Source organism: Haematobia irritans, chromosome 3 (genome assembly GCF_050003625.1).
Source record: "Haematobia irritans isolate KBUSLIRL chromosome 3, ASM5000362v1, whole genome shotgun sequence".
In the NCBI taxonomy this organism is placed as follows: Eukaryota; Metazoa; Arthropoda; class Insecta; order Diptera; family Muscidae; genus Haematobia; species Haematobia irritans.
In genome coordinates this window covers 219846163-219870152 of record NC_134399.1, presented here as the reverse complement: position 1 = coordinate 219870152, position 23990 = coordinate 219846163, and the positions used below count along the sequence as shown (strand labels likewise).

Below are 23990 nucleotides of genomic sequence, written 5' to 3'. Positions count from 1 at the left end.
CTTGGGCTTCTAGAAACCGTAGTTTTTATTCGATTTGCCTAAAATTGGAAATCTAGAGGTATTTTATGACCACAAGTAGGTGTGTCGAAAATGGTGAGTATCGGTTCAAATTTAGGTATAGCTCCCATATAAACCGATCCCCCGATTTGGGGTCTTGGGCTTCTAGAAACCGTAGTTTTTATCGTATTTGTCTGAAATTGGAAATCTAGAGGTATTTTAGGACCACGAAGAGGTGTGTCGCAAATGGTGTATCTGTGCATGTTTTCGTATAGCCCCCAAATAGCCCGATCTCCCGATTTTACTTCTTGGGCTTCTAGACACCGCAATTTTTATTCGATTTGCCTAAAATTGGAAATTTAGCGGTATTTTAAGACCACAAGTAGGTGTGTCGAAAATTGTGAGTATCGGTTCAAATTGTGGTATTGCTCCCATATAAACCGATCCCCCGATTTGGGGTATTGGGCTTCTACAAACCGTAGTTTTTATTCAAGTTGCCTAAAATTAGAAATCTAGAGGTATTCTAAGACCACAAATAGGTGTGTCGAAAATGGTGAGTATCGGTGCATGTTGTGCTATAGCCCCCTTACAGACCGATCTTCCGATTTTACTTCTTGGGCTTCTAGAAACCGTAGTTTTTATTCAATTTGCCTAAAATTGGAAATCTAGAGGTATTTTAGGACCACAAATAGGTGTGTCGAAAATGGTGTGTATCGGTGTATGTTGTGCTATAGCCCCCTTACAGACCGATCTCCCGATTTTACTTCTTGGGCTTCTAGAAACCGTAGTTTTTATCCTATTTGTCTGAAATTGGAAATCTAGAGGTATTTTAGGACCACGAAGAGGTGTGTCGAAAATGGTTTGTATCGGTCCATGTTTTGCTATAGCCCCCTTATAAAGGGTGATACGGTCAAAATTTGGTCAAGGGAAAACGCGTGTAAATCGGTGAAATCGTTTATTTAAAAAATTAAATAAAATTTCTTTTTCAAGTTCAATTAGTATAAAATTCAGGAAAAATATTCAGTTAGGCTTTCGCTTTTCCAAATCCGAATTGCCGGGCCTCACGCTTGACACCTGCCATTAGATTTTGTACAGCCACCTTGTCCACCTTCTTCGCCGCAGAAAACCAGTTTGCCTTGAACTGCTGCTCGTCCTTAGCAGTTTTTTTGGTCTTCTTTAGGTTCCGCTTGACAATAGCCCAGTATTTCCCACCCTCCCAACACGCGGAGCTCTGGCGTGTTGGGAGGGTTCTTGTCCTTGGGAACCACCGGCGTACCACTCCATGGCCTTTTTACCGTAATGGCAAGATGCCAAATCCGGCCAAAACAGTACGGAACAACCGTGTTTCTTCAGGAAAGGCAGCAGACGTTTATTCAAACACTCTTTCACGTAAATTTCTTGGTTGACAGTGCTGCTTTTCAAGCCACAGGTACAGATGGCTTGCCAAACCAGATATTTCTTTGCGAACTTTGACAGTTTTATGTGCTTGAAAATATCTGCTACCTTTCCCCTTCCTTTTGCCGTATAAAACTCCTATCCCGGAAGCTGCTTGTAGTCGGCTTTGACGTAGGTTTCGTCGTCCATTACCGCGCAGTCAAACTTCGTCAGCATCGTCGTGTACAGCTTCCGGGATCGCGCTTTGGCCGTCGTATTTTGTTTATCATCGCGATTTGGAGTCACCACCTTCTTGTAAGTCGATAGTCCGGCTCGTTTTTTGGCTCGATGCACGGTTGTAGACGATACACCCAGCTTATTTGCGGCATCTCGGAGAGAGAGGTTAGGGTTTCGCTTGAAACTACCGGCATCTCTCTTTGTCGTCTCAGCGGCTTCCGGTTTTCGATTTCCCCCCGATCCAGACTTCCTGGCTGTCGACAAACGCTCCCCAAACACTTCAAGTTTATATTGACCAAATTTTGACCGTATCACCCTTTAGACCGATCTCCCGATTTTACTTCTTGAGCTTCTAGACACCGCAATTTTTATTCGATTTACCTAAAATTCAAAATCTGCAGTTATTTTTTTGGAACGAAGTAGTTAGCATTTTGTTCCGAACGGGTTCCGGGATTTTCCGGTTTTACTTCAAGACTTTTAAAATTGGCTAATATTTTTAGGCCTTGATATCAGCTCACATATGACTACAAATCATTTAAGGCCTCAAATCATAGTTATCAAGACGTCGGTAAAATTTTCAATTGACTTTTAGCAGATTTTTAAAGTAAAACCAAATAAATTTCCAAGATTTATAACTTGAACTTTCAGCTTTCTGAATCTTTTGTGATTCCAATATACACCTAAAAGATCTTTTTTTGAGATGTTTGTTGTTTTTATTTTGCCAACAAAGACATGATGTAATTGAGATTTCCGCACTAACATTGCTTTTAAGAAGCATCATTGCCATATTTCATTCTAATTAATTGTATGTGCAAAAATACCATCTATTAATTAATCTTTGAAAGCAATAAATCTCAGATTCTGCTATATAACTTGGCCACAACTGTTGTTTGGTCTGGCGGGTATTATTTTCAGTCAGATATTTGTAGACGAGTCGTAAGTCCAATACCAATACCACTAACACCAAGTGCAGTGATGTGAAACTGGTATTGATCATATTTCTGCAATGCAACCAATAACAACATCATCATCAAAAGCACCAGCAGCAACAACAACAACAACATCATCAACAGAAGCATTAAGAATAACAACCAATGCTAAAGGCAACAACAAAAACAAATGAATTTATGTACCTCATACTCCATTGCAAGTATGAAATTCTGAACAAACAAAAAAAAAATCCGACATCAAAACGAAACGACAACAAAACCAAAAGCTACAGCTTCGGCTACAAAAAAACTTCTCTAACGAAATATATCAATAATGGGGAAATAAAACTTAGAGAAAAAAATGATTTAACTTGCAAAAATGCATAAATAAATCAGACCAACTTAGCCAGAGTGTAATGACTGGCCAAGTTACCACTTCTGCTGCTAATGCTAATGATGGCGATGATAATTACTTTCGGTTGCCTAGGAAAAGTCAAAGGAAAAATGCCACAAAAAAAAGGTGAATGGACAGACGGACAAAAGCGATTTTGTGAAACAGGTAATCGGGTAATAAAAATATGGTAACGGTGTTCTAAGACATAAGCCATCGTTCACCATCAACCAACATCACTGGCGGCTAAAAGAAGCAATATCACTGGAGCTCCAAACTGAAAGCGAGGTAATAGTTTCATTATTCTTACACCATTCTACTATGGTATCTTGGAATGAAACAGAAAACTAAGCGCTCCCCCTCTCTCTCTCTCATGACTATCGATTTTTGGCTTGGTCCAAATAGAAGGTATTTGAGCCAATTCTTGTTGTTGTTCTAGTTCTTCGTGAACGGCAACATTTCGTCATCGCCCAGAACAGTAACCCAGCACTGACAACAGAAGCAGTGACCAGCAAACAAAAGTTCACATTTAGTCCGTCGGTCATAAGCGTGTGTTCCATTCGTGGGGATTATTGCACAGTGGAGGTAATTGGAGGAAAATGAGTGGTCAACAATTTCATTTAAGAAAATTCCCAGTATGGTATTTATTAAAATCCTGTACAGTTTGTAGTCCTAAGGAAAAAGTGGTCAAATTGTCTATTGGATTTTTGCACAGTGGGGGTAATTGGAGGAAAAGCTTTGGTAGACCAGAGAAAAGCAATTGTCAACTATTGATTTAAATCTAGACCCGTTCAATTTAGTAATGTCTGTAGTTCCAAGAAAAAAAACTTGCCAAATTATTGAGCTAAAACCAACTAACAATCAAGGGTTGCGTTTCCACACACAAAAAATAAATCTCTCCTCCGAAACGAAAGTTTAGACCAACGAAGTTTTCTTTTATCTTCAAGAGCGATACAACGATTATAACGACCTTCCAATTTTTTGATACCATTTTGGTAGTACTCCTTCGGTTTTGCCTCAAAATAGGCCTCATTTCGGCGATCACCTCTTCATTGCAGCCAAATTTTTTCCCTGCGAGCATCCTTTTGAGGTCTGAGAACAAGAAAAAGTCGCTGGGGGTCAGATCTGGAGAATACGGTGGGTGGGGAAGCAATTCGAAGCCCAATTCATGAGTTTTTGCCATCGTTCTCAATGACTTGTGGCACGGTGCGTTGTCTTGGTCACTGTCAGTGTTGCCAGTATTGGGGATTTTTCCCCAAATCGGGGATATTTTTTCGTAAATGGGGACGAAATTTCTGAGTTGGGGACTTGGGGATTTGGTGGGTAATTTCCATAAATTTCGGAATTTTTGTGAGGATTTTTGATTTCTATGAAAAATTTTGTCAATTTGTTTTCATATAGACAATTTTGTCAAAATTTTATTTCTATAGAAAATGTTATATCTATAGAAAATTTTGTCAACATTTTATTCCTATAAAAAATTTTGTAAATTTTTTTCTATTGGCAATTTTGTCAAAATTTTTTTCTATAGAAAATTTTGTCGAAATTTTATTTCTATAGAAAATTTTGTCAAAATTCTATTTCCATAGAAAATTTTGACAAAATTTTATTTCTGTATAGAAAATGATTTCAAAATTGTTTTTTCCAATTTTTTTCTATATAGTAAATTTTTACAAAATTTTATTTCTATAGAAAATTTTCTCAAAATTTTATTTCTATACGAAAATTTTTTTAGAACATTTTGTCAAAATTTTATTTCTATAGAAAATTTTGTCAAATTTTTATTTCAATAGAAAATTTTGTCAAAATTATATTTTTATAGAAAATTTTGTTAAAATTTTAGTTCTATATAGAAAATTTTGTCAAAATTTTATTTCTATAGAAAATTATCTCAAAATCATCAACAATTTTATCAATCTATTAAACAATAAAAAATCTACCATTTCTGGTAAAATTCTACCAACTTTGGCAACGTGTCTATCACCTAACCTTACTAATTGAAGATTTAGAATTAAATTTAATTAATTTAGAATTAAATTCGTTCATAAATAAATGTGACAATTTTCATACCTCCAGCATTTGGAAGACGATCACCACTCTCTTGGCATTGTGATTCGAAATCTTTATCTTATTCCAGCTTGCTGGATTTGCATAAATTGTAATTTTTAAATTATTACTGATTACAACAGAGCCTTTTGCTTTATTTTTTTTTTCAAAAAAAAAAAAAAAAAAAAACTTGTCAAAAATTTATTGGGGATTTTTATGAGGAATTTAAGTTTAAATTGGGGATTTTTGGGGACGAAAACATCACAATTTGGGGACAAGACCCAGAAAAATACTGGCAACACTGGTCACTGTTGATGGCTTTTCCCTTCTCAAGATAATCGATAAAAATTATTCTATGCGCATCCCAAAAAACAAAGGTCATTGCTTTGCCAGCGGACGTTTGAGTCTTTCCACGCTTCGGAGATGGTTCACCGGTCGCTGTCCACTCAGCCGACTGTCGATTGGACTCAGGAGTGTAGTGATGGAGCCATGTTTCATCCATTGTCACATATCGACGGAAAAACTCGGGTGTATTACGAGTTAACAGCTGCAAACACTCAGAATCATCAACACGTTGTTTTGGTCAAATGTGAGCTCGCGCGGCACCCATTTTGCACAGAGCTTCCGCATATCCAAATATTGATTAATGATATGACCAACACGTTCCTTTGATATCTTTAAGGCCTCTGCTATCTCGATCAATTTCATTTTACGGTCATTCAAAATCATTTTGTGAATTTTTTTTTTATGTTTTCGTCGGTAACCACCTCTTTCGTCCACTGCGTTCACCGTCCTCCGTGCTCATTTCACCACGCTTGAATTTTGCATACCCATCAATTATTGTTGATTTCCCTGGGGCAGAGTCCGGAAACTCATTATCAAGCCAAGTTTTTGCTTCCACCGTATTTTTTCCCTTCAGAAAACAGTATTTTATCAAAACACGAAATTCCTATTTTTCCATTTTTTTCACAATAACAAAAGTTGCTTCACAAAAGACGCTCTATCTCACAAACTAATTGACTTACAGACGTCAAATTTTGACACGAGCGACGCCATCTATGAGTCAGACCGGGGACTTATCAGCCAACCTGTTACATCTTCGGTTGGCCACAGACCTCAAGTGCCGCCGATGGTAACGGTGCGGATCTACAACAAAGAATGGCTTAAAAAGGAGGTTCCTCGCTTGTTTTCTACCGTACAATGACCACCAAAATCTCTGGATCCGTTGGACTTTTGTGTCAGGGGCCTTTTGGATTAAAAGTACCAAAATGTCCATCATCTCAAGACGTCGCTTCGCCGGTAATGCGCCGCACTTGGGGGATCTTGGTCTCCACCAGAGAATGACGCCGCTACATTTTGGTCGGCGGCGGCTAACCCTAAATTTGTGCCTTCACGGGTAAGCCGATATATGTGTGTCTATTTGGCGGCTGACAATTACTCATTATAAAATCAATTTGAATTTACCCAAATGGCAATGACATTAGTGGTACAAACAATCTTACAATTAAATTCCATTAACATTTGTTGAAGTAAATTTTTGCAATTTATTATAGACTTGATACTGATTGATTGTGGGTGGAGGGTTCAAAATTTTAACAATAAATACAATTATTATTAATAAATTTTTCTGATTTAAATCAATATTTATTATTCAACGGCGGCGCGACTCAGCGGCTTCATTCTCTGGTCTCCACATAAAGATGATCCAGGGTTGTTCTGCAGAGACATCCTGTCGCAATTCAGAGGACAGCGTACTGACTGGTCTTTATGTTATTCCAAGGCGTATCACTTGTCTGAAATGTCCACACTGGTGCTGTATAGTTCACCAATGACCGGCCTTATAGGCCGTCAAGAAGGTTTCTTTATTCGCACCCTAAGTGCAAGCCACTTAAGGACTTTGTTTCTACCTCAAATTACAGCGGTTTGAGCAGACGATTTGAGAATGCTATAAAATTTGACCCCAAGAATCTTGGGGTAATTTATAGTCCCCGTCGACTCAGACATTTAACTGCCTGTGTAGTGAATGGTGTGATTGGGGATTTGGTGGCAGATATCCTCAAATTTCTAGCAGTGAAGTAACTGGTTAGATCAGCAGATAACGTCAACAACGGGTCCGGATACCATGATTGTACACTCGTCCGATTATTATACAATCTCGACGCCGACTGGAGGAGGCTAAAAAGGATAAAAAAGGATAGAGATTGAACAGTGCCGAAAATATCACCCCAACTAGGGAAATTCCCTGTTTCACTACACCGGGTCTTGCCTTCTTATCCCTAAATACGACTGGCGCTCTCACTGATAATGTAGAACCCAACTCTTGGTTCCTGCCGTTATTTTCAATGTCCGCGAACAGTCTGACATGGTTCACCGTATCGAATGACTTCGATAGGTCAAGACCCATGTCGACCATCCTAGGGCCCGGCTTGGACTGAGAATAGATGTGTGCGCGTGAGTGAATTTCACTCACATTCACGCAAATTCACGAAGCAAAATGTTCATTCAGTCAGTCAATCAGTAGTCAATCACACTCACGCACATTCACGAAATGCAAACAAGTACTCACGCACGAATCATTTTTATCAAGTCACGCTCACGCACGATTCACGACAATTCACGTGGCCCACGACAAATTCACGAGATTTTCCAACCGGGAATGAGCACAGGTAACAAAATGCAAAAAAAGAATATAGTTCGACGGCTAAATAAATTTCAGTTAAAGTACGAGAAAGAAATTAATCTTGGTTTTTGTCGTGAGCGTGAGTTTGCACAAATTTTATTCACGCACATTCACGAAACGATTTTATTTTTCACGCACGACATAATTGTTTTAGTCCCATTCACGCACATTCACGAGAATTGCTTTGAATTTTGTTCACGACTCACGTGATTCACGCGTCTCACGACAATTTCGTGTCACGCGCACACCTCTAATAGAGAACTCAATAATCGAAGCTGTCGTGGTGCTATGTACTTTACGTAATTCATGCTAATGGTTGGCAACTGGAAAATTCTCCACAAGGCTGGGTACCTCAGTGTTTTGGCTACTGATGAGAGAAGGGAAATAGGTCTGTAAGATTAACCCTTTTTCGACCACTGAAACCAGGCATAGACGGTTTCAGTGATCGAATCATTCTATCCTTTTCGCAGACATCACGTATAAAAAATTATTTCAAGAACAAATTGAGAAGTCAGGTCAAGCACTCAACTTCGAGTAGAGCTCGACCGAAGAATCAGCTTCGGCATTCGGCCAAATATCGATAATCGACCACGAATCGGCCTTTGGCGTCAAGAGAAGAGAATGAAGCCGCCGAGTCGCGCCGCCGATTTTAGTCGCCGCCAACCAGTTTTTGGCAGTCGAAGCCGCCGCCGAATATGTCGACTAATCTCGATTCAAAATTAGCCGCCAATTAATCAAAAATATTGATTTAAATCACAAAAATTTATTAATAATTGTTGCCATGTGGAAAACAGCGTTGATGCGTTGATTTGGTCTTTTCGGTCTTTTACCAAAAAAAATTATAAGTATAAACTATTTGTTGTCAGATTTTGTTAAGTAAGGGCTTATTTTCTTTGTAAAAATTTCAGCTATACGTAAAAAAACCAAAATTGCTGTTAGCATCGTGTTTTATATTTTATATGAATTTTTATATGGTTTTTTTTTGCCACATTTTTACTAAAAAACGCCGTTTTTTAACTTTTTAAGCCGCCAACATCCAAACTACTTACCCGATTTGAAAATTTTCTGAGAATAAGTTGTAGACGGCTCAATTTTCTTTAATTTGAGTAGTTGTCAGATTTTGTTAAGTAAGGGCTTATTTTCTTTGTAAAAATTTCAGCTATACGTAAAAAACCAAAATTGCTGTTAGCATCGTGTTTTATATTTTATATGAATTTTTATATGGTTTTTTCTGCCACATTTTTACTAAAAAACGCCGTTTTTTAACTTTTTAAGCCGCCAACATCCAAACTGAGAATGAGTTGTAGACGGCTCAATTTTCTTTAATTTGAGTAGTAGTAGGATCAACTAGGTCAAAGAAGACGAAAGATATGCTCAAAATTGTAAGTGTACCTCCAAAAATTAAGTTCAAAAATTTGTATCTCGAAAACCAATCGACAGAAAATTTTTTAAAACTCATTTTCGTGCTAGAACCAATTCACAAAACAACTGTTGGCTAGTGTAATTTTGGAAAAATTTAGCTCCGAAAATTTTAATGAAATGTAAATGTGATTGTAAGTTTGGTTGTACAACTAATCTCATAACCATTGGGATAACTTCAAATTGATTTTATAATAATTGTCCGCCGCCGAATAGACAAATTTATATCGGCTTAGCCGTCAAGTCACCGCCGCCGGAGGCAAAAAATTAGTGACAGCCGCCGCCGACAAAAATGAGTCGACTTCATTCTCTGGTCAAGAGGCCGATTAACCGTTTGGGTTTGTTAGCCGTTTGAAGTCCATAATTCTTGCCAAAGGTAACCAATTCGAACAAATCTAAACTAATTCTAAAATTTGATATGATATCCAACGTTTTTTTTTTTTTTTAATAATAATATTAAAAATAATAATAATAATAATAAAATAATAAAAAAGCCACCCTGCACTTTATAGATAACATCTGATTTTCGATAACACCTAATATTCCCACTGTTATCGACATGCCTGTCCAAGAAAATCGTTAGTTTCGCATATCAGTTTGTTTTTTACTTCAGCATATTTTTTTGTTATTTCAAATTCTTCTACTGTGTTATGGGTCACAAAGAAGATCGAAGGTTTTGTTTTATTATCGTCATCATTAAAGTAAAAAAAAAAAAAAACAAACAAACATTCTATAGCCCTCAAGCATAGGACAGATATTTGTGAATGTGAATGATATGCTGCTGATGATGATGTTATTCTTGGGGACTATTTGATCAACGAAGATGTTCTAAAAATGTTTTTCTCTCGGGGGGTTTTGATGTATTAATTAGGACCCATGAATAACAAGTTTTCTAAATTCTTTTTCTTGCTATCGATGAGTTTTTTCACATAGTTTTTTCTCTCGTTCTCTGTCTAATTTCGTTAAAACAAACAAAACTGATGGCAAAAGGGAAGAAGAAGAAAATATAATATTAATAATAGATGATAATATGTTGGGTGAATATTGTGTTTTTTTTTTTGTTAAACAAATTAAATATGATTTCAACCAAATGGCATTTGAATCTGATTGGAGATTTAAACGAGTTCCACGAGCTTAACTAAGAAAAGAAGAAGAAAAAACACTGCTTAATTTAAAACAAATCGCTAAAGACAAAATATTCACCGAAAATAAAAACCAGAAATGTACTTATGTGATCGCCTGGCCACTGCCTGTCCGTCCGTCTGTCTTTAAATTTATATATGATGAATTTGACCTTGGTGAAATTCTAGAGAGCGCGAGAGAGAGAGGGAGAGATACACAGACTGGATTGAAATCCGTTTTTTAATGACAACAACAAATATTAAAGAAAAAAACTCACACTAACAAAATGTCAAGATTGGCCAGTGCCACAAATGAAATATGGCTAGAAGTTGTACTTTTTGAATGCCTTTTTGATGTTATCAAGAAGTTTAATTGAAATACCTGTCTTGTCTGGTTGAATGTGTCATAAAAGTTTTTTGTTTGTATCATTATCGTAACTCCCCAACCCAAGTTGTAGAAGGTCATGTCCCGTTGTGCAGGTTTTGTGTGTGAGTAATTGAAAGTCTCGGTACCGTAATCCACTTCAGTCGGGGAGAAAGTTCAATTAACCAAGAACAAAGAATCAAAGTTAGCTGTCATACGTTGTCGTGGCTTGAAGATATTAAAAATAATTGGTCCATATTGTATGTAAAAAGCAAAGTCTATTAGTTATTACATTTTATTATAGGCAAAGGCCAATGATATTTTTGTCCGTTAGTTGTTGGATTTATCTCAATGGTCACATTGATAATGTTTTCCGCCCAACATGTCACCTATCCCATAGTTACTGTATGCAGAGTGTTATTTTTGGACGATGAACATGGAATTTTTTTGTCGCAAAAATGTTGTTTTCTCGGCAAACCTATACATGGTTGCCGAAATCAGATACATAATTTTCGGGAAAATAACATGATTGCGACAAACATGTTCCATGTTCATCGTCCAAAAATAACATCGTCCCCCATATTCCGAAATTCGGAATCGCAAAATTTTCTTTTGGCCATAATTTCTTTACACTGAAACTTTAAAACTTAAATCTTGGTAATATAAAGGGTGATACGGTCAAAATTTGGTCAAGGGAAAACGCGTGTAAATCGGTGAAATCGTTTATTTACTTATTTACTTTGACAGTTTTATGTGCTTGAAAATATCTGCTACCTTTCCCCTTCCTTTTGCCGTATAAAACTCCTGTCCCTGAAGCTGCTTGTAGTCGGCTTTGACGTAGGTTTCGTCGTCCATTACCACGCAGTCAAACTTCGTCAGCATCGTCGTGTACAGCCTCCGGGATCGCGCTTTGGCCGTCGTATTTTGTTTATCATCGCGATTTGGAGTCACTACCTTCTTGTAAGTCGATAGTCCGGCTCGTTTTTGGCTCGATGCACGGTTGTAGACGATACACCCAGCTTATTTGCGGCATCTCGGAGAGAGAGGTTAGGGTTTCGCTTGACACTACCGGCAACTCTCTTTGTCGTCTCAGCGGCTTCCGGTTTTTGATTTCCCCCCGATCCAGACTTCCTGGCTGTCGACAAACGTTCCCCAAACACTTTAATTACATTTGTAACGGTTGATTTGACAACTTTTAGCGATTTTGGCAGCTTTTCGTGCGAGTAGCTCGGATTTTCGCGATGCGCGAGCAAAATTTTGATACGCTGCTCTTCTTGCTTGGACGGCATTTTGACAATTGAAGAATGAATTCCAAAATCAACATTCTACACACACACACCTTCCAAATGAGGGTGTTCAGGTTTTTTAAATGCAAAATTGAAAGAAATACGTCAAGTTTATATTGACCAAATTTTGACCGTATCACCCTTTAGTTCTCTTTATTGAAAAGTTCAAATTAAAATTGTGTTGGAGTCCGACAGTATGTCTATTTTATCGTTGGAAGAAAAATAAGTTCTTGCGATTCCGAATTTCGGAACATGGGGGAGTATATTTATTATTATAAATTACTATATTTTTTTCAGGTCGCCAAAAGCAATTGAATTTGTGTTTATATTCCCTCAAGAAGATCGTTTCAAATGGTACAATTCTCGAACTTAAATTTAAAATTTAATTTCTATATTCATAAGCACCGATTTCGTTGAAATTTTTGAGGAATCTTAAATTTCTCGTCTAAGCGTGCAAGAAAATCCGATGAAATAATGACTTTCTAATAATTTGAAAACCGGATTCTGTAGATTTTTACCACCATTACTCGGCTCAGTATATGATACTTCTAGTTTCGGGAATTTAGATGATCAGTGTGCTTCCTATCCCCTCAAGAATTTAAATCACGAGACCGGTGTATATGAGGGCTATATTAAACACTATTTAATATATTTCATTACTGAACTAAAATACTTCTAAATTTCAAATTTTAGCAAATCGGCTAAACATTGGTTGGTCTAGAAGCCCAAGAATTGAAATTGGGAGATCGCACCATATTCGCTACACCTATTTATGAAAATTAAAAAAAAAACTTTTAGATTTCCATTTTCAGAAAAATCGAAAAAATATAGCAGCCTATAGGAGGCCAAGAAGTCAACTAGAGAGATCGGTCTAATTGAAGGTCATAACCAAACCCTGGAGTAATAAACACCATATTCGGTACACCTACTTGTGGACGTGAAATACCTCGTGATTACAATTTTCAGATGCCTATATGCCCAAACAACCAAATTAGTAGATCGGTTTCTCTGGTGGCTATATATATTTACTTCGGCATAAGCCGGCTATTGTGTAAACCCTTTTTTCGGAAGGTTCAAGTGTGGTTCACTTTTGGGTTTAGTGAACTGCCTGAATTTATTCTGATAATTGGTTGATAGTTTTGCTGCAAGTATAGGATGCTGATGATGAATGTGGTAATTCCGAAACAGCTGTACATCCAACCATCTTGCAGTCTACACCCAGAGAGGGAATATGATCACCTCAAACATATTTTAAAAGCAAAATGTTATTTTTGGGTGGTGACCATGTAACATGGTTTTCGCAGCCATGTTACTTAATCGGAAATCATGTATCTGATTTCGGCAAGCAGGTTATATTTGAGGAGAAAATAACATTTTAGTGACAAACATGTTACATGGTCATCATACAAAAATAACATTTTGCTCATAAAACATGTTTGAGGTGATCATATTCCTTCTCTGCGTGTATAGGGCTTTGTCCAAATAAATTTGACAAACATTCTTTTCCTCTGTTGGTTAAGCTCGACTTGTAGTTTAGTCAATGCATGGTTTTAAGCTGAAATCAAAACAAAGCAACAATGATGAAAGAAAGAAACCAACAATAACAATAACAAAACAAAACGAAATTTGTCAAAATTTTATTTCCATAGAAAATTTTGTCAAAATTGTATCTGTATAGAAAAGTTTGTCAAAATTTTATCTCTATAGAAAATTTTGTCAAAATTTTATCTCTATAGAAAATTTTGTCCAAATTTTATTTCTGTAGAAAATTTTGTCAAAATTTTATTTCTATAGAAAATTTTGTTAAAATTTTAATTCTAATGAAATTTTGTTAAAATTTTATTTCTATAGAAAATTTTGTCAAAATTTTATTTCTATAGACAATTTTGTCAAAATTTCATTTCTATAGACAATTTTGTCAAACTTTCATTTCTATAGAAAATGTTGTCAAAATTTTATCTCTATAGAAAATTGTGTCAAAATTTTATCTCTATAGAAAATTGTGTGAAAATTTTATCTCTATAGAAAAACTTATCAAAATTGTATCTCTATAAAAAATGTTGTCAAAATTTTATCTCTATAGAAAATTTTGTCCAAATTTTATTTCTGTAGAAAATTTTGTCCAAATTTTATTTCTATAGAAAATTTTGTCACAATTTTATTTCTATAGAAAATTTTGTCAAAATTGTATCTCTATAGAAAATTTTGTCAAAATTTTATCTCTATAGAAAATTTTGTCAAAATTTTACCTCTATAGAAAGTTGTGTTAAAATGTTATCTCTATAGAAAATTTTGTCAAAATTTTCTCTATAGATTATATCTATAATTTATCAAAATTTTATCTCTATAGAAAAATTTATCAAAATTGTATCTCTATAGAAAATTTTGTCAAAATTTTATCTCTATAGAAAATTTTGTCCAAATTTTATTTCTGTAGAAAATTTTGTCAAAATTTTATTTCTATAGAAAATTTTGTTAAAATTTTAATTCTAATGAAATTTTGTTAAAATTTTATTTCTATAGAAAATTTTGTCAAAATTTTATTTCTATAAACAATTTTGTCAAAATTTCATTTCTATAGACAATTTTGTCAAACTTTCATTTCTATAGAACATTTTGTCAAAATTTTATCTCTATAGAAAATTGTGTCAAAATTTTATCTCTATAGAAAATTGTGTCAAAATTTTATCTCTATAGAAAAACTTATCAAAATTGTATCTCTATAAAAAATTTTGTCAACATTTTATCTCTATAGAAAATTTTGTCCAAATTTTATTTCTGTAGAAAATTTTGTCCAAATTTTATTTCTATAGAAAATTTTGTCACAATTTTATTTCTATAGAAAATTTTGTTAAAATTTTATTTCTATAGAAAATTTTGTTAAACTTTTATTTCTATAGAAAATTTTGTTAAAATTGTATCTCAATAGAAAATTTTGTCAAAATTTTCTCTATAGATTATCTCTATAATTTATCAACATTTTATCTCTATAGAAAAATTTATCAAAATTGTATCTCTATAGAAAATGTTGTCAAAATTTTATCTCTATACAAAAATTTTGTCCAAATTTTATCTCTATAGAAAATTTTGTCCAAATTTTATCTCTATAGAAAATTTTGTCAAAATTTTATTTCTATAGAAAATTTTGTTAAAATTTTAATTCTAATGAAATTTTGTTAAAATTTTATTTCTATAGAAAATTTTGTCAAAATTTTATTTCTATAAACAATTTTGTCAAAATTTCATTTCTATAGACAATTTTGTCAAACTTTCATTTCTATAGAACATTTTGTCAAAATTTTATCTCTATAGAAAATTGTGTCAAAATTTTATCTCTATAGAAAATTGTGTCAAAATTTTATCTCTATAGAAAAACTTATCAAAATTGTATCTCTATAAAAAATTTTGTCAACATTTTATCTCTATAGAAAATTTTGTCCAAATTTTATTTCTGTAGAAAATTTTGTCCAAATTTTATTTCTATAGAAAATTTTGTCACAATTTTATTTCTATAGAAAATTTTGTTAAAATTTTATTTCTATAGAAAATTTTGTTAAACTTTTATTTCTATAGAAAATTTTGTTAAAATTGTATCTCAATAGAAAATTTTGTCAAAATTTTCTCTATAGATTATCTCTATAATTTATCAACATTTTATCTCTATAGAAAAATTTATCAAAATTGTATCTCTATAGAAAATGTTGTCAAAATTTTATCTCTATACAAAAATTTTGTCCAAATTTTATCTCTATAGAAAATTTTGTCCAAATTTTATCTCTATAGAAAATTTTGTCCAAATTTTATCTCTATAGAAAATTCTGTCAAAATTTTATTTCTATAGAAAATTTTGTCAAAATTTTATTTCTATAGAAAATTTTGTCAAAATTTTATTTCTATAGAAAATTTTGTCAAAATTTTATTTCTATAGAAAATTTTGTCAACATTTTATTTCTATAGAAAATTTTGTTAAAAATGTTATTTCTATAGAAAAAATTGTCAAAATTTTATCTCTATAGAAAATTTTGTCAAAATTTTATCTATATAGAAAATTTTGTCAAAATTTTATCTCTATAGAAAATTTTTTCCAAATTTTATCTCTATAGAAAATTTTGCCAAAATTTTATCTCAATAGAAAATTTTGCCATAATTTTATCTCTATAGAAAATTTTGCCAAAATTTTATCTATATAGAAAATGTTGCCAAAATTTTATCACTACAAAAAATTTTGCCAAAATTGTATTTCTATATCCTTATTAAAGAATTCTAGTTTTGTATGTAGTATCATTAACTATTATATGCTAATTGACATATACCTCTTTTGGGCACTTGACAAAACTTAACGCCAATAATTATGCAAAACCATGCCATACGATTTTGTAACAAGGACACCATACATCACGTGACCAAACACTTGAGGTTTCCGGCCCAGACAATTGACTCTAATTTATTGAATTTCCCTCCATTCAAGTGAAACCACAAAAAAGGTGGCATTTAAGCTGTTCAGCCTTTAAACATTGGCATGCAATGACAATATTGGAAAACCGAAGGAAACCAATAGAAAATGCAATGATATAGGTGAAAATTACAAAAACAAAAAAAAAGAAAACTACTCAACCTCATAGACTAGGAATGCATTAGACCATCATAACAAACCCCCATTGAGAATTGCCAATATGGTTGGCATTTGAACCAACATGTAGTGATCTAGTAGAGAAACTCTTAGAGTATTTATTGTGAATGAATGAACCACTCGTGATATTTGTTAAGATCTTTTGAACAAAAAACAAACAAATGCAATTCTATGGTGGAAAAGTAACAAACCTCGTTTATTTCTAGTTAGTATAGTGAGGTTTCATATCGCAAAAAAATAATGGTTATTGCCAAAACCTAAATGAAATGGACAAATAAAACCATAATTGCAACTTACCTGACTAAGAGTATCCACAATTTAACTCTGAACTCCACAATCCTAATGGGGATGAGAGGAAGTTGGTAGACACTCTGCTCTCAGACTCCAATTTTTGTTGTTGTTTGTGTTACACGAAGACGTCAACGACGATGTTGGCGTTTTTTACAAAGATGACTACGGCAAAAAGTTCCAATTCAAGTTTTGGATATTTCACAATTTCAAACTTTAAACAGAGTCTGAGAAAAACTAACGTTTTTCTTTTCTATTGTTTATTTTTTTACTACTATTGTTGATGACGGTGTTGTTGTTGTTGGTAAATTGTATGGAGATATTTGTGTTGTACAGACATATGTGCTCTGCTAACGATGCTGCTGGTGCTGCTTCTGCGTCTAAAATTATGTTGGTTAATTTGGTTAGAGGCCGTTTGAGATACTCATATATGTGTGGTGGAGATTCTACATGGCAAAAAGTAATTCACCATCACCACATACAGCAACAATAACAACGGAGATGGCAACACTCATTTATAGGCAGTGATGTTAGTGAGAAATGCTGCTAACAAGAGGATGCTGTTAACAACATCATGATGTTGATGAGATGAGAGTGTGGAAATGTATGGGTGTAACAGTTGTGATATTTATTTGATAGGCTATGACAATGAGAACAATTACAAAGAGTAAGAGAGAGGATAATTGTGTAGTAATAGATATGTTCCCTTGTCTCTTGTCTCTAAAACAGAACAAGTTGCATAAAACAAATAAAAATATTTAGACCTACTGAAAAACACCGTTTCCAATAAAAATTATAATTGCATTGAATAACAATATTCAAATAAACATATAATTGATTTAATTAATTCTTTAATTAATACGAAACACATTAAAAAAATTGTATCAATTATTTTTTAATTAGATCAAGTTGTGGCGACACTATGTCAAATCCTACTTTAGTTTTTTGTTTTAAGTTATCTAGTAGTCATAGATTATTTTTCATTTCAAGTGACATACGTTTGTACCTCATATACACTGATGGAAAAAGTTTCGTTGTATTAACGAAACGTGTCATTAAAAGTGAGTCAGTGAAACAAATCCGTTAATATAACGAAATTTTTCGTTATTATAACGAATTTTCTGTTAATCAACGTAACGTGCCGTACTATTAACGAACGTTTTCATTGTATTAATGAAAATGTTTTGTTATATCAGTGAAAAGTTTTCGTTGGCTCAATTTTAATGAAATGTTCTTTGTGTGTAAATTTAGGACTTATGTACGATTTTCTCAAGACTCAGAATTGATAATTTGTCAAAATAAAATTAATTGACTTCTTAAAAATATTGAAATAAAAATATGATTGATTGAACTAATTTTTTAATTACTACAAAATAAATTACACAAATTTTTTCAATTGTTTAATTAAGATTTCTGATCAACTCTATTATCATACTGTGAATAACTTTCAGTTTCAAATTAATTAGAATTAATTTAATCATATTTTTGTGTGTAAATCTTAATAGTAAACTTATGACTTCCAGCAATAATCTGTGATGAACTGTTCTTCATAAAATAAACAAAAAATAAATTAAATCATCTAATGCTCTATTCTCCATATAGTATTCAAAAATAAAAACTAAAAACCTATTTCAGTTCTATTATCTATGATAATTTTAATTGGTGGTGCAAAATTAATTTTACATGCGTTGTTGATTATCTCTTCAGAATCTACCACTAACATCATCATCATCATCATCAGAATATGGATAGAGCAAACTCCAAAGAAAAAAAAAACCGAATCATGAGACTGAAAAAGAAACAAATCCAACTGAAGCATCATCACCGTTGGCAAGATCAGTAGCAACAGTAATGATGTTTGTGTGGCGTAATTACGTTTCGTTAACATTGTTTTCATGCCAAAGAGGAAAAGAAAGAAGAATCGAATCAAATATAACCAACCAACTAAGAAAGAAACTCAAACAAGACATAGACCCAAGATTTTACACATTAACTTAGCGGAACTACCACTAGTCAGCCACATTTAATAGACGTATTGAGGTATAGACGAGTAGTCAGTTCAATGTTGGTTCAGTTTAATTTTAGTCAGAGCTTAGTTTCAACTATGCGTGGGGATTTGCAGAAGATTTAAATAGGAAACAGAAATTTACAGAAACAATAGGATGCAGTCATTGTGTGAAATTATACCGAATAAGGATTTAATGAATAATTAAAAAATATGCTTTATTATATGAAATACATAGAGCTAAAATTGTATTCTACGATCAATTGGATTTACTGGATGAAGACTAGGTTTGTTTAAAGTATCAGTATAGTCCTTGTGGTCACTTTTGGACCACAATAAAACCTGCTAAGCTGAAAATGCCCTTGGTATAAAGATTAGCTTTCTGTCCAGTTATTTTGAAGGTAATTTGCGCCTTCCCTAAGGGAATTTCAGTGCCAACTAAGGAGTAACGTTTAACTGTGGGAATTTTTGGTACCTTTCAGTACAAGTTAGCTATGCATTTTACAGGGTTTACCCATAGAAATGTATTCCTTGCCCATTTCTTAGTTATCTGGATGTCTCTCTGTAATTTTTTTCTCGGAAATTGCGCTGATAGGCCACTTCTTTTTCTATGGAGAAGATGATAGAAGATCTCCTTCTAGGTGATTGTCCTCTTCACATACCTGATTCCGTTCATTACGAGAACTTCGTCATTGTACAACATTTAAAGTTTGCAATGAATTTGCTATTTAAATTATTGAATGGTCGTTCACTTGTGGTCAATCCAGATAGGTTATGTGGCAGCCCGATGTATCAGGCTCACTTAGACTATTCAGTCCATTGTGATACCACATTGGTGAACATCTCTCTTATCACTGAGTGCTGCCCGATTCCATGTTAAGCTCTTTGACAAGGGACCTCCTTCTTATAGCCAAGTCCGAACGGCGTTCCACATTGCAGTGAAACCACTTAGAGAAGCTTTGAAACCCTCAGAAATGTCACCAGCATTACTGAGGTGAGATAATCCACCGCAGAAAAACTTTTTGGTGTTCGGTCGAAGCAGGAATCGAACTCACGACCTTGTGTATGCAAGGCGGGCATGCTAACCATTGCACCACGGTGGCTCCCATCCACAAAGAGTCGGTCTATATGGAGGCATTACCATATGGATCCATAAAAACTTAATCCGATACACGTTTTAGTGAGCCTAAAATACCAGAATATTTACAATTTCAGGCAAATCAGATAAAAACTAGAAACCCAAGGAGTTAAATCGGGAGATCGTTCTTATGGGGGCTATACTAAAATATGGACCGATACTCACCGTTTTCGGCACACCTCTTTATGACCCGAAAATACCTCTAGATTTCCAATTTCAGGCAAATAGGATAAAAACTTCGGATTCTAGAAGCCCAAGAAGTAAAATCTTGAAATCGGTCTATATGGGGGCTATACCAAAATATCGACCGATACTCACCATTTTCGGCACACCTCTTTATGGTCCTAAAATACCTCTAGATTTCCAATTTCAGACAAATTGGATAAAAACTACGGTTTCTATAAGCCCAAGACTACAAATCGGGAGATCGTTTTATATGGGGACCATACCAAAAAATGGACCGATACTCACAATTTTTGGCACACGTATTTGTGGTCCTACAATACCTCTAGATTTCCAATTTCAGGTAAATTGAATAAAAACTGCGGTTTCTATAATCCCAAGAAGTAAAATCGGGAGATCGGTCCATATGGGGGCTATACCAAAATATGGATCGATACTCACAATTTTTGGCACACGTATTTGTGGTCCTACAATACCTCTAGATTTCCAATTTCAGGTAAATTGAATAAAAACTTCGGTTTCTATAAGCCCAAGAAGTAAAATCGGGAGATCGGTCTATATGGGGGCTATACCAAAACATGGACCGATAATCACCATTTTTGGCACACCTCTTTATGGTCATAAAATACCTCTAGGATTCAAATTTCAGGCAAATTGGATAAAAACTACGATTTCTATAAGCCCAAGACCCCAAATCGGGAGGCCGGTTTATATGGGGACTATATCAAAACCTGGACCGATATAGCTCATCTTCGAACTTGACCTGCCTGCAGACAAAAGACGAGTTCGTGCAAAATTTCAGTACGATTGCTTCATTATTGAAGACTGTAGCATGATTACAACAGACAGACAGACAGACAGACAGACGGACAGACGGACATCGTTAGGTTAGGTTAGGTTAGGTTAGGTGGCAGCCCGATGTATCAGGCTCACTTAGACTATTCAGTCCATTGTGATACCACATTGGTGAACTTCTCTCTTATCACTGAGTGCTGCCCGATTCTATGTTAAGCTCAATGACAAGGGACCTCCATTTTATAGCCGAGTCCGAACGGCGTTCCACATTGCAGTGAAACCACTTAGAGAAGCTTTGAAACCCTCAGAAATGTCACCAGCATTACTGAGGTGGGATAATCCACCGCTGAAAAACTTTTTGGTGTTCGGTCGAAGCAGGAATCGAACCCACGACCTTGTGTATGCAAGCCGGGCATGCTAACCATTGCACCACGGTGGCTCGGACATCGTTATATCGTCTTAGAATTTCTCCCTGATCAAGAATATATATATACATTATATAGTCGGAAATCGATATTTCGATGTGTTACAAACGGAATGACAAACTTATTATACCCCCGGCACCATTCTATGGTGGTGGGTTATAAAAATATGGGAAACATTAAAATCTGAAGCAATTTTAAGGAAACTTCGCAAAAGTTTATTTATGATTTATCGCTCGATATATATGTATTAGAAGTTTAGGAAAATTAGAGTCATTTTTACAACTTTTCGACTAAGCAGTGGCGATTTAACAAGGAAAATGTTGGTATTTTGACCATTTTTGTCGAAATCAGAAAAACATATATATGGGAGCTATATCTAAATCTGAACCGATTTCAATCAAATTTGGCACACATGACTATACTACTAATTGTACTCCTAGTGCACAATTTCAACCAAATTGGGCCAAAACTCTGGCTTCTGGGGCCATATAAGCCCATATCGGGCGAAAAATATATATGGAAGCTATATCTGAACCGATTTCAATCAAATTTGGCACACATGACTATACTACCAATTGTACTTCTTGTGCAAAATTTCAACCAAATTCGGCCAAAAATCTGGCTTCTGGGACCTTATAAGTCCATATCGGGCGAAAGATATATATGGGAGCTATATCTAAATCTGAACCGATTTCAATCAAATTTGGCACATTTGACCATACGACTAAGTGTTATGGTTGTACAAAATTTCAAGCAAATCGGTATAAAACTCTGGCTGCTGGGTCCATATTAGCGCATATCGGGCGAAAGATATATATGGGAGTTATATCTAAATCTGAACCGATTTCTTCCAAAATCAATAGGGTGCTATTCTGACCCAAATTAGGAACATGTGCCAAATGTGAAGGCGATTGGACTTAAATTGCGGCCTAGACTTTGATCACAAAAATGTGCTCACAGACAGACGGACGGACAGACGGACATGGTTATATTGACTCAGGGACCCACCCTGAGCATTATTGCCAAAGACACCGATGTGTCTATCTCGTCTCCTTCTTGGACAAACATATGCACTAACTTATAATACCCTGTGGCGCAGGGTACAAAAAGCGGTTCCATCATTCACTGACATTGGGCAACTACCAAATGGAAGAGCACGTGGTATTCATGTTATATCCGCGGTATTCGTGGTATATAACGCTAATAGAAGGATAATATACTACTTAAAATGGTTAAGAAGGGAGACCTTGAGCAACGGGGATATTGGCGAGGCATCTGTGTACTTCCGACAATTACTTCTCTCAACCTCATCAAAGACTCTATAAACTCCGCCCAAGCCGAAGGTTTCGAAGTGGGAGCTGAAATCCTCCTCTAATTGATAACTGGGAGCAAGAGTCCTTTCCAAACGAATGGGATGGAGATCTAAAGGAATTTTGAAATTGGATTGGTCATGTCCTTTGCTGTAATGGCAGTAATATAGCAAAAAAGCGCTGCGTTCCAAAAAGAAAGAAGAGTTGGAAGACTTGGAAAAACTTGGAGAAGATCAACCGAAGCCGAAATGGGATCTATCAACTTAGATACATAAGTGCAACCCGAGTGAGATGGAAGACGGCTATTTTTAGCGTCCAATGCCCCAGTGGTAGTGGAGGTTTTTATATTGCTACAAGAATTTTATTAAGCCCTATCCAGTTTTTGCCTCAGGAAAAGAGAATAAAAACTTTGACTTTCCGATGGACGGCCGTTTCGGAACTCCCACATTCCTCATCAGCATCTTCTATTGCAACGAAACCCATTCTCAGAATAAATACGGATAATTCACTAAATCCAATGTGTCGACTTTGCCTTAATAAATATGTAAATTTTTAACGCTTCAATCGATAAGAGTCAGCATCAACAAGATGCCATTCCCTATTTAATTCAAAGTTGAATTTATCGATTTTTTCGTTAAATGGCGATTAGTCCATTTGGGACACTATCAATAGTCGATTTAATTCGATTAAAAACAAAAGTCGATTCCAATTTAAAGGATACAACTTGTCGATTATTTTGAATAAATATTTGATTATACGAAAAGTAGATTTTTTTATCCACGTATTTTTGGATTTTTTCTTCGTAAATTGTTCTAGTAGATCGCCCAGACAGATGTGGTAATCATTTCCCTACGTTGGCTCCTCAATTCCCGCTTATAGCAAATTATTCTCATTGGCATTCCAGTCTTTTAAAACGTGTAGCCAGAACTTAACCAATTAACATCTGCTATTCTTAGCTCAAAAGTATGTCAACAAAATACCGCTTTCAGCGTTTAACGCTGTTATAAATTACAAACTTACACATGTTTTCAATTCCAATGAGCCCATTAGCAAATATTTTTCGAGCTTTTAAAATTTAAATATTTATAAGTTAATATATTTGAAGATTTCAAATAATTTCGAATTGAAATTTTAGAAAGTATCCTCGTACTGAAAAAGGTTCTTACTGTTGTTGTTCAGGTGAACAAATCAAGGTATTATGGTTTAATTTGTCGATATAATGAAGACCAATTCGCTCACACTTGGTGAACAAGGTAACAACGCCAGAACCATATTATGAACACAACAAAGAAGCAAAAGTAAACCATTGAGTAAATAAAACCATAAAAAAACTTCGCAAACAATCAGATTTTGAAGAATGTGACAGAATTTT

General features: G+C 34.6%; 1 protein-coding gene across 4 annotated transcripts in view; it reads right to left on the bottom strand.

Moving 5' to 3' along the window:
* LOC142232230 (uncharacterized) overlaps positions 1–23990 on the bottom strand; it is a 129957-nt gene that overhangs the window by 94312 nt on the left and 11655 nt on the right. For 3 of the 4 annotated variants that reach the window (XM_075302967.1, XM_075302964.1, XM_075302965.1), the window contains exon 2: positions 16772–17142. The gene's annotated coding sequence lies outside the window, so the exon portion shown is untranslated. The remainder of the gene's footprint in view (positions 1–16771; positions 17143–23990) is intronic. The other variant, XM_075302966.1, reaches the window with a different exon arrangement.